Source organism: Carcharhinus amblyrhynchos, chromosome 8 (assembly GCF_965287045.1).
Source record: "Carcharhinus amblyrhynchos chromosome 8, sCarAmb.v2.hapA, whole genome shotgun sequence".
In the NCBI taxonomy this organism is placed as follows: domain Eukaryota; kingdom Metazoa; phylum Chordata; class Chondrichthyes; order Carcharhiniformes; family Carcharhinidae; genus Carcharhinus; species Carcharhinus amblyrhynchos.
This window is the reverse complement of record NC_137331.1, coordinates 83,217,812-83,236,026: the sequence shown is the minus strand read 5'-3', so window position 1 is coordinate 83,236,026 and position 18,215 is coordinate 83,217,812. Positions and strand designations below refer to the sequence as shown.

At 42.9% G+C, this 18,215-nt stretch overlaps 1 protein-coding gene across 4 annotated transcripts in view; it reads right to left on the bottom strand.

The window, feature by feature from the left end:
* The window catches only part of LOC145346723 (copine-3-like), a 53,019-nt gene extending 38,483 nt beyond the window's left edge, over positions 1 to 14,536 (bottom strand). Inside the window, exons 1-2 of one of the 4 annotated variants that reach the window (XM_080194367.1) lie at positions 14,455 to 14,536; positions 12,989 to 13,047 (exon numbers count right to left, since the gene is read on the bottom strand). The gene's annotated coding sequence lies outside the window, so the exon portion shown is untranslated. Of the gene's footprint in view, positions 1 to 12,988; positions 13,048 to 14,427 lie in introns of all 4 variants that reach the window. The other 3 variants (XM_080194366.1, XM_080194368.1, XM_080194369.1) reach the window with 3 other exon arrangements.
* Positions 14,537 to 18,215: the final 3,679 nt, after the last annotated feature.

The following is an 18,215-nucleotide window of genomic DNA, read 5'->3' as shown; positions in this document are numbered from 1 at the left end:
CAACAGGTTTATTTATTATCACAAGCTTTCGGAGACTTATTGTGAACTTCTTACTGCGTTACAAATATGTTGCAGTCTGCAGCATATTTAATGATCGTAAGGTAAAAGGCTGTCATGACGCTCAAAAGCAAAGTTTGAGTGTTTACCAATGATTAGGCAAACCTAATGTGGCAAATCTTGTGTTTTTGACCTAAATTACATTTAAATTGCTAGGTTTTTTTTAAAGCAGATTTGGCCAATGGCAAATAACTTTCAAAAGGAACCATTAGCCCAAAATCGTAATCTCTTTTCAGAAAACTAGTGTTCCCTTTAAACACACTCCAACACCACACCATCCCCCCACCCCCACCACCTTAATTGTATTTAAAGTTCAGAGTGGGATTCATGGAGATGGGGAGAGCGCTTAGGGGAGTTGTTCTATTTTAAGTATTATGGTCCTTCTGCGCCCAGTTTCCGAATCTCAGCTTTATGGGTGCACGTCTGCAATCTGATTCAATAGTTGGCTGGAGTGTCAAGAGACTGAGATTCTTTGGACAAGAAAGAAATTGTGAACCCACAGCTCACTTGCTTGCACTGGCATCTTGCCTGAGCTTCATGGATGATACTAGGTGCTGCAAGTTCAAAGACAGAGTCTCCATCACACCATCAACTTAGCAAAAAGGTCCCACCACATCCTGGTGCTAAACCACATTCTACACTGAATGATGCTTCATTGTGCTCAAAAATTACGTCCCTTTCATTATCTTATACGTCTCTATAAGATCCCCCCTCATCCTTCTAAACTCCAACGAGTACAGACCCAGTCTATTTAGTCTCTCCTCATAGTCTAACCCCCTCATCTCTGGTATCAGCCTAGTGAACCTCCTCTGCGCTCCCTCCAAGGCCAAAATATCCTTGTGCAAGTGCGGCAACCAAAACTGCACACAGTACTCCAGCTGCAGCCTCACTAGTGCCCTGTACAGTTGCAGCAAGACCTCCCTACTTTTATATTCTATCCCCCTCGCTATAAAGGCCAACATTCCATTCGCCTTCCTGACCACCTGCTGCACCTGCAGACTGGGTTTTTGCGACTCGTGCACAAGGACCCCCAGGTCCCTCTGCACCGTAGCATGCTGTAGCTTTTCGCCCTTTAAATAGTAATCCCTTCTACTATTATTATTATTCTGATCAGAGAAAGGCATATAGAGACACACATGGTTTACAGAATACTGATTAGGGTGCATTCTAATCAGTAAACCGTGTGTGTTTTTATATGCCTTTCTCTGATGAGAACCTTCCACACGCCTGACGAAGGAACACCATTTCCGAAAGCTTGTGGGATTACTATCAAATAAACTGAATGGACTTAAACCTGGTGTTGTGAGACTTCTTACAGTATATCAGGCCATTACATATTTTGGGTTACCACAGCAGGGCCTGACCCGATTTCATCTTATTCCCAATATCAGGAATAGGTTCAAGATTACACCTTCATTGCATATGGCTAACTTTACACACAGAGCTCAAGCCCACATCCTTGCAGCCTAAACTGCACCTGACGGTCAGACATCTCAATTGTTAGGAAGGGACAAATCCTTCAAGTTTGAAGTTGCACACATTCCAAGACACCAGCCAAATTCAAGTTTCACTGTGTACTTAAGACTTTGGCCAGGATTTTCTGATGGGGCCCAAAAATGTAGCAAGGCAGCCAAAGGTTCATTGGCTTTAGTGACACCAGTAAACCCCACCAAGATGTGGGACCAGACAATCCTGTCATTCATACTTTTACCTCTTACAGGCACGTTAGGTATCTTGTGTTATCATATTAACCTAATAATCCTCCTTTTTTCCACTAGCCCTTTCAAGGAACAATCCTTCTAGATAGAATCTAATACCTTCCTTATTTTAAAGCATCATCTTTACTAAACCTGTGCTCTGTGAATAGAAATAAATGCAAATTATGGAGCCCAAGGGTCCCATGACTGATTATTCTTCTGGTTTTCCTGCTCTTTATTTTCATCAAGGTCCTTATGAGAACTAAAACTGGACATAGCATTTTAAAACGCAGCCATGCCCAACTCATGTCCAAACTTATTATGCATGCCTGTATTCTGTACAAATCTAGCCACGCAACATAAAACCTTATTTTCCCTGCTGGTTGCCTTGTCATCTCATCTGTGATTCTTTAATGATTTAGCAGTCATGACCCTAGTTCCTTTCTTGCAGTGCAGCCTTTTAGAAGAGATTCCCAAAACGTAAACACATTTCTGGAGTTTCAGACCCAAGTGACCACTTACTCACACTGAAGAGCATCAGTCACAATGGACCCATTTCCCTCATCAGCTTATAAATGTTTCCCCATGTGATCTAAATTTCCAATCTGATATACATTCTACATCCTTATGAAAGGCTGTAGAAATGCTACAATTTTATCTCTGAAAATGACAGACAGCTGCAGTCAATATCAAACTGTAGGGTGTCATTGAGCCGGAGAGCTCTCTTTCCATTGATGATGACCTCTGCCTACTCGATTGAAATCCATTTCCTCTTGGGTAAGATGTCAGATCATCATGATTGCATGATCAAATCTTAGCCAATAACCTTGACTGCTGCACTTTCTAGCCAACACAACTTCTGCTCTTCAGCTATCAACTTTCTCAAAGAGCTCAGATCAGGTTTCTGAGGCAAAATGTGCGATTCCTAAAACCATGTGGGGTTTTCTTAGAATTATTGACATCATGGAGTTTAAAATGCCATCTATTATTGGTTCGACAATAGATGGCAAATTAACTGGTCTATAATTTCCATAGTTTGATTTCTTACTATCACAACTTACACCAGGCTATTGGGACTAACCCAGACCTCAACAAGCTTCTGAATATATTTTGATTTGATTTACTTTTGTCACATGCACTGAGATATGGCAAAAAACGTTATTTTACATGCTAACCATACAAATCATATCAAACATTGCTCGCACCTGCTATGCATAGTACCATGTTTTAAAACAAAACTTCCAAACGTATAACATTTTGTGTCGTGTTATGTATAAAATTATACAAACAATTTCAATCAAACAGGACAGGCAAAGCATTGCTCTTAGATTCACACTGGTGAAGCTCTAAATTTATCAGTCAAAAAGTACACAAGACCTAGTTGTGGTATTAACTTTAAAACTTGATTCCTCTTTGCTTCCTCTGTGGGGAGAACATAAGAACATAAGAAATAGGAGCAGGAGTAGGCCATCTAGCCCTTCGAGCCTGCCCCGCCATTCAATAAGATCATGGCTGATCTGTCGTGGCTCAGTTCCACTTTCCCGCCCTCTCCCCATAACCCTTAATCCCCTCTCTTATCAAAAACCCATCAACCCGCGTCTTAAAAATATTTAGCGAGGCAGCCTCCACCACTTCAACGGGCAGAGAATTCCAGAGATTCACCACCCTTTGAGTGAAGAAGTTCCTCCTCAACTCCGTTCTAAACCGCCCCCCCTTTATCTTGAGGCTGTGCCCCCTAGTCCTACTGTCTTTTTTGAGCGGGAAGAGTCTCTCCACCTCTATCCTATCCATCCCATTCATCATCTTATACGTCTCAATGAGATCTCCCCCCAGTCTTCTAAACTCTAATGATTACAAGCCTAGTTTATTCAGTCTCTCCTCATAGCTCAACCCCCTCAACTCCGGTATCAGCCTAGTAAACCTCCTCTGCACTCCCTCCAAGGCCAAAATATCTTTGCACAGGTGCGGCGCCCAAAACTGCACACAGTACTCCAGCTGCGGCCTCACCAGTGCCCTATACAGCTGCAGCAAGACCTCCCTACTTTTATATTCAATCCCCCTCGCTATGAAGGCCAGCATCCCATTCGCCTTCCTGACCACCTGCTGCACCTGCAGGCTGGGTTTTTGCGACTCATGCACAAGGACCCCGAGGTCCCTCTGCACTGTCGCCTGCTGCAGTTTTTCGCCACGTAAGTAATAGTCCTTCCTACCATTATTCCTACCAAAGTGGACCACCTCACATTTGCCAACATTAAATTCCATTTGCCATTTCCTGGCCCATTCGCCCAGCCTATCTAGATCCTTCTGCAGACTCTCCACACCCTCTGCACAATTTGCCATTCCCCCAATCTTGGTGTCATCAGCAAATTTCGACACCATACACTCGGTTCCCTCCTCCAGATCATCTATATAAATGGTAAAAAGCTGAGGCTCCAGCACTGACCCCTGGGGCACTCCACTAGTCACCATCCGCCAATCCGAATAGCACCCGTTGACCCCCACTCTCTGCCTCCTATTTGACAACCAATCCTCTATCCACGCTAACACCCTACCCCCAACTCCATGTCCCCCGACCTTCTGCAATAACCTCTTGTGAGGTACTTTGTCAAACGCCTTCCAAAAATCCAGAAAGACCACATCCACCTGCTCTCCTCCATCCACCGCCCTCGACACATCCTCATAGAACTCCAGTAAATTTGTCAGTCACGACTTCCCTTTAATGAAACCGTGAACAAGTTTCATCAAGCCAGTGACTTATTATGGTTGCTGATTAACTGGGTAAGCAAGCATCTGAAATAGAAATCGACTGCACGGCACAACGCAGTATGCTTTGCCTGTTTGTTAAATTGCACAAAAATTCCTGTAATCCTACAAAATCAGTGATCTTGAATCTTTCATTTAGATTATTAAAACAACTTTGTCCACAGCTTGTCCAATTAATTGCACTAAAATACAAGCAGTATACTTAAGAACCAGAATAAAAGCAAAACATTGCAGATTCTGGAGATCTAAGATAAAAAAAAGAATGCTGGAAAGACTCAGCAAGCCTGGCATGGCAGTTTTGGGGGAGAGAGAAACAGAGCCAATGCTTCGAATCCATCATGACTCATCAGAGCCAAACATTTTGAGCAACCTATCTTCCCTGCATCACTTTCATAAAGATATGGGAGTCTCTCCAGCCATTCATTTACCATCATTGATGAGGAAAATAATATTTAAGATGCCTAAGTGTGGAAACAGTATGCCTTTGACCATACTAACTGGAGAATGCCCAGAAACAATTCATTCCATTGCTAACAAGCCAGGGATTGGCAATTTTCAACAAATGTTGACTGTGTTGTGGCCCCCCATGGCAAATCCCAGAGGGAAACTTGTCTTACTGATCACGTCCCTTTTCTTGTTGTTTGGAAACAAGGGGGCGAAAAAAACTACTGATCTTGGGTGCATCGAACTCCAGTAGCACTTTTTCGATTTTAAAAATTAAAAGACTTATTAACAATGAAGAATGGAAAATTAAGCAACCAAGTTCAAAACTGTACAGCTAAAACAGTCTTACAAAACATACTGAAAAACTCCATTTGGCCCAAACACATTGTAAACACCTTCTAGGTAACCACTCCATTATATGTTTTGAACTATTAAAAAAACTCCAGTATTACCCAAGGCAAAAACTACTATCACTTTCATAAAAATATACCACAACTTCTCACTTCCATTCTGTGGTGGAAATGCAAGAAAATTCAGAAACAATTATTTTTGAAATAAAGCCTTTTCTGGTTTCTGGAGGCTGCTTCAGATTTCACATTTTTTCTCAGCATAGAGATGTTCCCAGGGTGCCTTCTCCACACATCTCTTTGAGCTCAAATTTTCAAAAATATAAAAGTATCTTTCATTTCTTTTACTGCAGAACATGCACACAGACACGATATTTTTGCCTGCATCTTGGTGCATTTAATAAACAACAAATATCAAACTGAACTATTTCAGAGAAAGTGGTACAGGTGCTTGGAGCTAACAGCACTGAGAACAAGTGGAGTCAGATAGTGTCAAAAAGGTTAAAAGAGAACCAGAAACCGTTTTTTTTTTACGCAAGAGGTTGCAGAGTAGTTGCTTTTTCTACATCTTTGCAATCAGATTGTCTATAATTATCTTTGCCAAAGATAATCCTAAATACTATGCTTTATACAGACAAGCTCAACATTAATCACAATAGCTTTTTTTTTAGATATGCATGTAACATCTTTAATGTGATAAAACATCCCGAAGTGCTTCACAGGAGTATTATAAGGCAGAATTTGACACCAAGTCACACAAGGAAATATTATGGCAGCTGACCAAAGTTTGGTCAAGGGATATGTTTTAAGGGGTGCCTCTTAAAAATGAAAAGACAGGTACAGAGGCAAAGAGATTTAAAGAAGTGAATTCCAGAGTTTTGAGTCTTGTCAACCAGCAATGGTGAAGCAATAAAGGAATACTGAAGAAGCAAGAATTAAAAGAGTACATATATCTCACAGAACAAACAAAGAACAAAGAAAATTACAGCACAGGAACAGGCCCTTCGGCCCTCCAAGCCTGTACCAACCATGCTGCCTGACTTAACCAAAACCCCCTACCCTTCCAGGGACTGTATCCCTCTATTCCTATCTTATTCACATATTTTCAAGACGCCCCTTAAATGTCACTATTGTATCTGCTTCCACTACCTCCCCCGACAATGAGTTCCAAGCACTCACTACTGTGTAAAAAATCTGCCTCGCATATCTCCTTTAAACCTTGCCCCTCGCACCTTAAACCTATGCCCCCTAGTAATTGACTCTTCCACCCTGGGAAAAAGCTTCTGACTGTCCACTCTGTCCATGCCTCTCAATCTTCTATCAGGTCTCCCCTCAACCTCTGTTGCTCTAGTCAGAACAAACCAAGTTTCTCCAACCTCTCCTCATAGCTAAATGCCCTCTGTACCAGGCAACATCTTGGTAAATCTTTTCTGTACCCTCTCCAAAGCCTCCACATCCTTTGTTAGTGTGGCGACCAAAATTGAACACCATATTCCAAGTGCAGCCTAAGGTTCTATAAAGCTGCAACATGACTTGCCAATTTTTAAACTCAATACCCCGGTCGATGAAGGCAAGCATGCTGTATGCCTTCTTGACTACCTTCTCCACTTGCATTGCCACTTTCAGTGGCCTGTGTATCTGAACACCCAGATCCCTTTGCCTATCAATACTCTTAAGGGTTCTGCCATTTACTGTATATTTCCTATCTGTATTAGCCCTTCCAAAATGCATTACATCACATTGTCTGGATTAAACTCTACCTATCATCTCTCCGCCCAAGTGTCCAACTGATCTATATCCTGCTGTATCCTCTGATGGTCCTCATTGCTATCCACAAGTCCACCAACCTTTATGTCATCTGCCAACTTATTAATCAATCCAGTTACATTTTCCTCCAAATCATTTATATATATTACAAACAGCAAAGGTTCCAGCACTGATCCCTGAGGAATACCACTTGTCACAGCCCTCCACTTAGAAACGCATCCTTCACTGCTACTCTCTATCTTCTTTGACCAAGCCAGTTTTGTATCCACCTTGCCAGCTCACCTCTGATCCCATGTGACTTCACCTTCTGCACCCATCTGCCATGAAGGACCTTGTCAAAGGCCTTACAAGTCCATGTAGACAACACCTACTGCCCTACCTTCAATCATCTTTGCCACTTCCTCGAAAAACCCAATCAAGCTTATGAGACATGACCTCCCCTTCCCAAAACCATGTCGCCTCTCACTAATATGACCACTTATTTCCAAGTAAGAATAAATCCTGTTTCGAAGAATCCTCTCCAATAATTTACCTACCACTGATGTAAGGCTCACCGGCCTGTAATTGCCTGGATTATTCTTGCTACCCTTCTTAAACTAGGGAGGCGGTGCTCGACAGACTGGAGGGACTGATTGTGGACAAGTCCCCAGGACCGGATGGAATGCATCCGAGGGTTCTGAAGGAAATGGCGGAGGTGATAGTGGATGCCTTGGTGATTATTTTCCAAACGTCGCTGGATTCCGGGGAAGTGCCGGAAGATTGGAAAACGGCTAATGTTACGCCGTTGTTTAAGAAGGGTGGCAGGCAAAAGGCGGGGAATTATAGGCCGGTTAGTTTAACGTCTGTTGTAGGAAAAATGTTAGAATCCGTGACCAAGGAGAAAATAGCGAGGCATCTTGAGGAGAATTGTTTGGTAGGGCAGACGCAGCACGGTTTCGTTAAGGGCAAGTCGTGTCTGACAAATTTATTGGAGTTCTATGAGGATGTGTCTAGGGCGGTGGATAGAGGAGAGCCGGTGGATGTGGTCTTTCTTGATTTTCAGAAGGCGTTTGACAAGGTGCCTCACAAGAGGTTATTGCAGAAGGTCAGGGGACATGGAGTTGGGGGGTAGGGTGTTAGCATGGATAGAGGATTGGCTGTCAAATAGGAGGCAGAGAGTGGGGGTCAATGGGTGCTATTCGGATTGGCGGTTGGTGACTAGTGGAGTGCCCCAGGGGTCGGTGCTGGGGCCTCAGCTATTCACCATTTATATAGATGATCTGGAGGAGGGAACGGAGTGTATGGTGTCGAAATTTGCTGATGACACCAAGATTGGTGGAAAGGCAAATTGTGCGGAGGGTGTGGAGAGTCTGCAGAAGGATCTAGATAGGCTGGGCGAATGGGCCAGGAAATGGCAAATGGAATTTAATGTTGGCAAATGTGAGGTTGTCCACTTTGGTAGGAATAACGGTAGGAAGGCCTATTACTTACGTGGCGAAAAACTGCAGCATGCGACGGTGCAGAGGGACCTCGGGGTCCTTGTGCAGGATTCGCAAAAACCCAGCCTGCAGGTGCAGCAGGTGGTCAGGAAGGCAAATGGGATGCTGGCCTTCATAGCGAGGGGGATTGAATATAAAAGTAGGGAGGTCTTGCTGCAGCTGGAGTACTGTGTGCTGTTTTGGGCGCAGCACTTACGCAAGGATATTTTGGCCTTGGAGGGAGTGCAGAGGAGGTTTACTAGGCTGATTCCGGAGTTGAGGGGGTTGAGCTATGAGGAGAGGCTGAATAAACTAGGCTTGTACTCGTTAGAGTTTAGAAGAATGAGGGGAGATCTCATTGAGACGTATAAGATGTTGAATGGGATGGATAGGATAGAGGTGGAGAAGCTCTTCCGCTCAGAAAGGACAGTAGGACTAGAGGGCACAGCCTCAGGATAAAGGGGGGGCGGTTTAGAATGGAGTTGAGGAAGAACTTCTTCACCCACAGGGTGGTGAATCTCTGGAATTCTCTGCCCGTTGAAGTGGTGGAGGCTGCCTCGCTAAATATTTTTAAGACGCGGGTTGATGGGTTTTTGATAAGTGAAGGGATTAAGGGTTATGGGGAGAGGGCGGGAATGTGGAACTGAGCCACGACAGATCAGCCATGATCTTATTGAATGGCGGGGCAGGCTCGAGGGGCTAGATGGCCTACTCCTGCTCCTGTTTCTTATGTTTATGTTTCTTAAACAAAGGAACAACATTGGCTATTGTCCAATCCTCAGTGACCTCCCCTGTAGCCAAAGAGGATACAAAAATTTCTCTCAAGGCCCCAGCAATTTCCTCCTTACCACTCTGGGGTATATCCCATCAGGCCCTGGAGACTTGTCTACCTTAATGTTTCTCAAAAACCTCAATACCTCCTCCTTTTTGATCTCAACATGACTCAAACTATCTACACATCCTTTGCCAAACTCATCATCCGCCAAGTCCTTCTCTCTAGTGAATACTGATGCAAAGTACTCATTTAATACCGCGCCTATTTCCTCAGGCTCCATGCATAGATTCCCTCCTTCGTCCTTGAGTCTGCCAAACCTCTCCCTGGCTATCCTCTTGCTCTTTACATATCTATAAAAAGCTTTGGAATTTTCCTCAATCTTGCTGGCCAATGTTTTTTCATGACCCTTTTAGCCCTTTCCTACTCCTTGCTTAAGTTTCTTTCTACTTTTCTTGTATTCCACACTTGCTTCGTGTGTTCTCAGCCTCCGAGCTTCGACAAATGCTTGCTTTTACTCCTTGACTAGGCTCACAATATCTCTCATTATCCAAGGTTCCCAAAACTTGCCATGCATGTCCTTCATCCTTACAGGAATGTGCCATTTCTGAAATCCTGTCAACCTACACTTGAAAGCCTCCCATATGCTAGATGTTGATTCGCCCTCAAACATCTTCCTCCAATCTACAATTTTCAGTTCCTGCCTAATATTGTTGTAATTAGCCTTCCTCCAATTTAGCAACTTAACTTGAGGATTACATTTTATCCAATCAGTACTTTAAAGCTTACCGAATTGTGGTCACTGTTCCCAGACTGCTCCCCTACTGAAACATCGACCACCTGGCCAGGCTCATTCCCAATACCAGGTCCAGTACGGCCCCTTCCCTAGTTGGGCCCTCTACATACTGTTTCAAGAAGTCCTCCTGGATGCTCCTTACAAACTCTGTCCCATCCACACCCCTAGCACGAAGTCAATATAGGGGAAATTAAAATCTCCCACCACAACAACCCTGTTACTGTTACTGTTACACCTTGCCAGAATCTGTCCACATATCTGTTCCTCAATCTCCCACACTGGCAGTTGGGTAGCCTATAGTAAACACCCAAAACTGTGACTACACCTTTCCTATTTCTGAGCTCTACCCATAATGCCTCGCTGTATGAGCACTCCGAGGTGTCCTCCCTGAAAACAGCTGTGATATTCTCCTTAATCAGCGGTGCAACTCTCCCAACCCTTTTACATCTCTCTCTCTATCCTGCCTGAAACATCTGTATCCTGGAATGTTAAGCTGCCAATCCTGTCCTCCCCTTAACCAAGTCTCTGTAATGGCAACAACATTGTAGTTCCTAGTATTAATCCAATAAGTTTATCTGCCTTACCTATTACATTTCTCGCATTGAAACAAATGCACTTCAGTCCACCAAACCCTCTCTGATTAGCAACCCCACCCTGCCTGCTGTTTCTTGGAGTCTTACTGGCCCTACTCTCTCATTCCCCTTGAGTTAATTCACTTTTGCTTTGGTTCCCACCCCCTGCCAAACTAGTTTAAATCCTCCCATGTGACACTAGCAAACCTCCTGGCCAGAATATTTGTGCCCTTCCAGTTTAGAGAGGTTGTGGAACTGCAGGAGCTTACAGAGTTAGAGAAGGGAAAGTCTGTAGTGGTATTTGAAAGCAAAATGAGACTTTTTAAAATGAAGGCATTTCTTGACTGGGGGCCATTGTAGGTAGCAATGGGGTAATGGGCAAATGGGATGTGGGCAGCAAAGATTTGGATGACTTCAGGTTTATGATGGGTTGAACATAGGAGACTAGCATTGTAACAGTGTAATGTAGAGGTAACAAAGACACGGATGAGGGTTTCAGCAACAGGTAAGTTGAGGCAAGGCAGAGAGGGTCGATGTTACAGAGATGGCAGTAGTTGCTCTTGATGGTGTAGACATAAGACCGGAAAAATCACCTTGCAGTCAACTATAACATGGGATAGACTATAACATGGGATAGACTATAACATGGGATAGACTATAACATGGGATAGACTATAACATGGGATAGACTATAACATGGGATAGACTATAACATGGGATAGACTATAACATGGGATAGACTATAACATGGGATAGACTAAATAGTCTAGTTCTGTTTTAGTTAACAAGGAGAGGAACAGTGCCATTGGTCAGGGAATGGCGTTTGTGACAATGACTAAAGGCTTCAATCTTCCCAATATATTTTTTAATTTATTCATTCACAGGATGTGGATGTTACAGGTTTTTATTCATTCCTGGGACATCAGCGTCACTGGCTGGCCAACATTTATTGCCCATTCCTGTTGCCCTTGAGGAAGTAAGGTGGTGAGTTACTTGCAGCAGGATTCCTAGCCTTTGACTTGCTCTGGTAGTAACAATATTTATAATGGACAGTTGAGTTCAGCTTCTCGTCATTGGTATGCCAATTTAATAGAAAACATTTCTGTTTATCTAGTACCCAATGTAGGACAAGCAGTGTGAAAATTTAGAGACACTGGAGGAGTGATAGTGAGGTAGAGCTGCATATCATTAATGTACATGTGGAAAATGATGTTACTTTTTTGGGTACATCTCATGTAAATCAGGAACAGAAGGTGGTTGGGCACAGGGAAGGGGGTGCAGGATAGAGGCTTGGTGGACACTAGAGGTAATATTGCAGAAGTAGGGAAAAAAATTATAGTTGATTTGCTGGCTGTGCTAGATAAATAAGAATCACAACATGTGAGTGCAGTCCCAGTTGGCTAATTAACAACAGACAGGAGCTGGTGGAAGATGGTGAGAAGTCTGACAACACCAGGTTTTAGTCCAACCTATTTATTTGATAATATTCTCACTAGCTTTCGAGGGGACAGCCTCTTCGTCAGGAACTCTCCATTCACCTGACGAAGAGGCTGTCCCCTCGAAAGCTAGTGAGAATATTATCAAATAAATAGGTTGGACTAAAACCTGGTGTTGTCAGACTTTTTACTGTGTTTACGCCAGTCCAACGCCGGCATACCCACATCATGAAGATGGTGAGGCCAGCTATGTCAAAGACTTCAGACAGGGCGAGAGGTTTGAGACGGGACAGTTTAACCTGCATGCAGCATTTGGCAGCTTAAAATTGAGCAAGTTATAAGGTTAACTATGCTTGAAAAAACAGAGGAATAGATTTTTAGGAAGTGTATAATTAAAGTGAAAATTTTGGTACAAGTCATCCTGATTCCTATCGGAGGCCAGAATCGGAGAAAAACTTAAAATTTTAATCAAAGCAGTTCTTAACATATTCTAACGTTATGTGCTGCGACATTTTCATTAAAAATGCAGGAGGACAGGCACAACCAGATGTAATTTGGGTGTGAGCATACTGAGCATTGAAAACTTCATACATCATTACTCCATTATTGTCGAGTCATTATCTTGGAATTCCCTACCCAACACTACTGCGGGATCACCATCACCACAAGGACTACAACTGTTCAAGGAGCAGGCGCAACGTTCTCGAGCAACTATAGATCACAATCAACAATTAATGTGACCTGACCACTATCCCCACATCTCAAGAACAAATATAGATAACATGGGACAATCGAATGGAAAGATGACATCCTACAAGTGTAAAAAATACGTACATGGAATGACTGGGAACAGAATAGAATAGTAAAATATTACACTTACTGTTAAAACATGAAATAAATGCAGAGAATGTTTGAAGTGCTGAGCAGACTTAGCGATATCTGTGGAATGAAACAGTTAACATTTCAGGTGAATGATCTTTTTAAGCAAATGCAGGGGCATGGGATTGTAGAGGGGGATGCGGTGTAAGACAGGAAAGAACAAAAGAGGTGGTCTGCTGTAAGGCAGTAGTGATTAAAGGAGAAGGCCAAGAAGAAGACAGTAATCAAGTAGATAAAGATACAAAAGTTGAACCTGGTAGGAGGTGTAAATGGGAAATAGCAGAATCATCACCAACAGGATGGTGTCCAAATAAATGAGGGCAGGGGTATGATCTGAAATTGTCAAACTCAAACCGATTCCAGAAACTTCCAAACTGCACATTCAGAAGAGATGCCATTCCTTAAGCTGAGACTTAGTTTCATCAGCACAGTGATGGACTGAGGAATCTAATCTTTCTCCACACTCCAACTATGACTGTAACACTACATTCTGCACCCTTTCCTTTCCTTCTCTATGAATGGTATGTTTTGTCTGTATAGGGAACAGGAAACAATACTTTTCACTGTATGTTAATACATGTAACAATAATAAATCAAATCAAATGAGTGGCTCTTTTTGTCCCAGCCCCACCCTCATGGCTGAAGGACAACCACCTCAGCCCCAGTACATCATTGCAGTTTCTGAAGGATTAGGGCAATGCCCATGGATGGGCACACCGCTGGGATCCTCTGGTCCCACCAAAAGTCAGTGGCCTTTTGGCTGGCCCACCGTAACCTCTACAGCGGGTCAGTCTTGCCACAGCTGGTCCAGAAATCCCTTGTCTCCTGCTTCAGTTGCTTTTGCAATGACCTTACCTCCATCAATACGGTAGCAGTCAGGCTGTCTGCTAGCAACTGCAGTATTGGAACTCCAGATAACGAAACAGCTCATACCTACGTGTAGCAAGACCTGGATAATATTCAGGCTTAGGTTGACAAGTAACATTCGTTCCACACACGTGTCAGGCAATGGCCACCTTCAGCAAGGAATAAAAAAACTAACCACCGTCCCTTGACATTACCATGAGCGAATCTCCCTCCCAATATATAGGGAATCGACATTTAATCAGAAACTTAAGAGCAGCCAACAAATACACCTTCATCGACATTGTTATTCTCAAACTTCAGCGAAAACAAAATCGCTGGAATTCCACCGCAAAGGGTGAATGAAGGAGCAATACAAACACAGATTGCACACCACTATGGCAACACCAACACAGGGAGGTTTCCTTCCTATTCCGCCCGCGCCCCTTTAGGCGAGTGGACTCATTCCTACAAACTGGCCAGCAAATCACACTGATAGAGTAACCACACCTCTTTATCCTCTCACTGAGACTGTCTTCACTGCTTCTGGAGGGAAGGAAAATGCAACATAAAGTTAGACCACATATCGCTACATACTGTGACTGGGGAGAAATAAAGCGTTACCACTCTGAACCGCAACAACATTCACAGGGATCCTCCCCACAACCCCCGCTCCTGCTGACACAGGGTTCGATCTCACTGCGCATGCCAGTCTGCAAGGCGGGGTTACAGGGGACGTCATTTCTGTTTACGATGTTAATGCAGCGTGTGCACTTGTACAGCTGCTCAGGGGCTTTTAACACAGGGTCTTGGTAGGTGCATTACGGCTCGGGGTTTTTAAAACTGGATCCTGATAATTCTACGGCAGGACAGGGGCTTTAAAATAGGGTCTTGGTAGGTACATAGCGGCTCTGGGGCTTTTAAAACAGGGTCTTGTTGGGTGCCTAGCTGCCCAGGGGCTTTTAAATCAGGGTCTTCATAGGTGCGTAGCAGCTCAAAGGCTTTTAAAACAGGGTCTTGGTAGGTGCTTAGCAGTCCAGGGGCTTTTAAAACTGGATCTTGACCATTCTACGGCAGGACAGGGGCTTTCAAACAGGGGTCTTCCTAGGTGCATAGGGGTCAGAGGACTTGTAAAATAGGGTCTTGATAGTCTTACAGCAGCGCAGTGGCTTTTAAAACAGGGTCTTGGTAATTCTACAGAAGTGGAAGGGCTTTTAAAACAAGGTCTTGGTAGGTGCACAGCAATTAAGGGGCTTTTAAAACAGGGTCCTGGTAATTCTACAGAAGAAGGGCTTTTAAAACAAGGTCTTGGTAGGTGCACAGCAGTCAAGGGGCTTTTAAAACAGGGTCTTGGTAATTCCGCAGCAGTCTGGGTTTTTAAAACAGGGGCTAGGTGGTTCTACAGCAATAAAGGGGCTTTTAAAACTTATATGAGAGTGATTTGAAAGCATATTGCATGAAATACCAGAATTGCACAACAGATTACTCAACATGAAAAATAAACTAACCTAGTGTAAGACTGTTCATGATCTATTACATGGATATTTTCGAAAGGGTAGATGTATCTCTGGCAAGTTTTAGTAACCGGTGAACATGGATCTACAATTTAAATAACTTCAGTTTATTCTGCAAAATAAAAGCCTTTGCCAAATAAGTACTTTATGTGGGTATGTAAGATGGATTGCAGGCATCCTTTTAACAAAGCAAACACAAATAGTCACATTTAAAATTAGTGAACTAGGAAGGAAAATAGTGGAAATAGATGAATTTATTTTTGAGGAAATATTGGAGTTAAGAAATCTTTGGGGCCTTTCCACCCATCAACTATTCCTTTACTGCATAGATGCAAACCACAACAGCAACTGGCAGTTTTTGTATTGTAAAATGCCTGCCTCACTTCCTTCTAAAAAGTCTGACAACACCAGGTTTTAGTCCAACCGATTTATTTGATAGTAAACTCACTAGCTTTCGAGGGGTTTCCCTCTTCTTCAGGTGAATGGAGAGTTCTGGCCTCAGACAGAGCATATAAAGCACAGACAGTTTACAGATTACTGATTAGAATGTGAATCTTTACACCTAACCTGCTGTTCACGTCCTAAAGTGGCCGACAATGTGTGTGGAAGGAGCACTGATCACAGGTTAAAGAGATGTGTATTGTCTCCAGACAGTACAGTAAGTGAGGTTTTGCAAACCCAGGCAAGTCACGGGGGTTACAGATAGTGCGACATGAACCCAAGATCCCTGTTGAGACCGCCCTCGTGTGCGGAACTTGGCTATCAGTCTCTGTTCAGCGACCCTGCGCTGTCGTGTGTCGTGAAGGCCGCCTTGGAGAATGCTTACCCGAAGGTCAGAGGCTGAATGCCCGTGACCACTGAAGTGTCATCATCACACGTGAGAATACCATCCACCAGGTACACGGTAAATACTCTTGCAACTCGGCCAACATTGTCTACCTGATACGTTGCAAGAAAGGATGTCCCGAAGCATGGTACATTGGGGAGACCATGCAGACACTACGACAACGGATGAATGAACATCGCTCGACAATCACCAGGCAACACTGTTCCCTTCCTGTTGGCGAACACTTCAGTGGTCATGGGCATTCAGCCTCTGACCTTCGGGTAAGCATTCTCCAAGGCGGCCTTCACGACACACGACAGCGCAGAGTCGCTGAGCAGAGACTGATAGCCAAGTTCTGCACACATGAGGACGGTCTCAACAGGGATCTTGGGTTCATGTTACACTATCTGTAACCCCTGTGACTTGCCTGGGTTTGCAAAGCCTCACTTACTGTACTATCTGGAGACAATACACATCTCTTTAACCTGTGATCAGTGCTCCTTCCACACACATTGTCAACCACTTTAGGACTTGAACAGCAGGTTAGGTGTAAAGATTTGCATTCTAATCAGTAATCTGTAAACTGTCTGTGCTTTATATGCTCTGTCTGAGGCCAGAATTCTCCATTCACCTGAAGAAGAGGGAAACCCCTCGAAAGCTAGTGAGTTTACTATCAAATAAATCGGTTGGACTAAAACCTGGTGTTGTCAGACTTTTTAGTGTGTTTACCCCAGTCCAACACCAGCATATCCATACCATCACTTCCTTCTGACAGTGCTTTCCATTTCTAGAATATTTTGAACCAGCAGTTGTATGAAGGTTTTCTGCATTATGCTCTGTTTTGCTCCATAAACCAGTGCACAAATCTGTCCCATACAATTGAATACAGAAAATAGCGTTTGAGTAAAGCTTCAGAATTTATTGTGACATTTCTGCTTAATATATCTGTTGTTGGAGATCTGTTTTCACCACAGTTCAGTTTCTCCCTTAGTGAATTAAATAGAATTTCAGTCAACTAAGTGTAACAAAATGCTGTGTATGTTGCTCTTATATACTTAAGAGTTTTGCAGTCTCCTTTGAAGAGTTGACCACATGATTTGATGGTGATGTCATTTGGGTGTTTGCACAGATTACGTTTTAATTTCTGTTTGCACTTTCTGCAGTGTAGAGAACATCTCTTTCAATAAACCTTGCTGTTAGTTTAAATTTACGTATGCAAACCACAGCTTTTTGTTTAAAACACACAATTCCTAACATAGGATGTTACATAAAAGTTGCAAATCAGGAAATGAAGAAAAATGTGATTAGCTCTGTTTCCCGCTCCACAGATGCTGTCACACCTGCTGTGTATTTCCAGCATTTTATGAGATAAAAATGCCTATGAATTGCACACGTGAAGTGTAACATTGCAATTATATTGGACCAGATATTTGCTAGATGTGTTATTAGTATACCTAGTTGTATTGCTCACTTAGTTTTATGATACATTACTTTAAAATGGAAGGAGCAAAATACAGAAATTATTATGCTATTAGGAGGATCATTTCTGGTTACTAAAGCACCAGGAAAGCCTTCGAGCTTTACAGGCAGTTCAAATAAAAGCCACAAGCTAATTATCAGCATCTGAGGACTGAGGGACATGATAAATTTGATAAATTTTGCTCTAAAATCCTTGAAAGGAGATAGCTGAAATGTAATTGCATAGATATGTAAAAGGTAATGGATTATTGAAAAAGATAGTCACATATATTATTTCAAATTATGTTATGAAAGCAGGAGAAGGGGGCAAAAAGACTTATTAAGGATTGAAACCAGGACATCTTCACCCAATGATTAGTACGCAATAGAGCTCCAGTTAAAATAGTGAGGTAAAATTTAAATAAATCTAAGAAATTGAAATGAGCTGAATAGCTTTCAGATTTATGAAGTAACCTCTCTTTATGGCCATAATGTCTATTACTGTTAAGTACATGCCAAGTAAAGTCAAAGATCTCCAAATTGCTAATAATTTTTAACCCAATTTAGTACCATCATCATTATTTCAT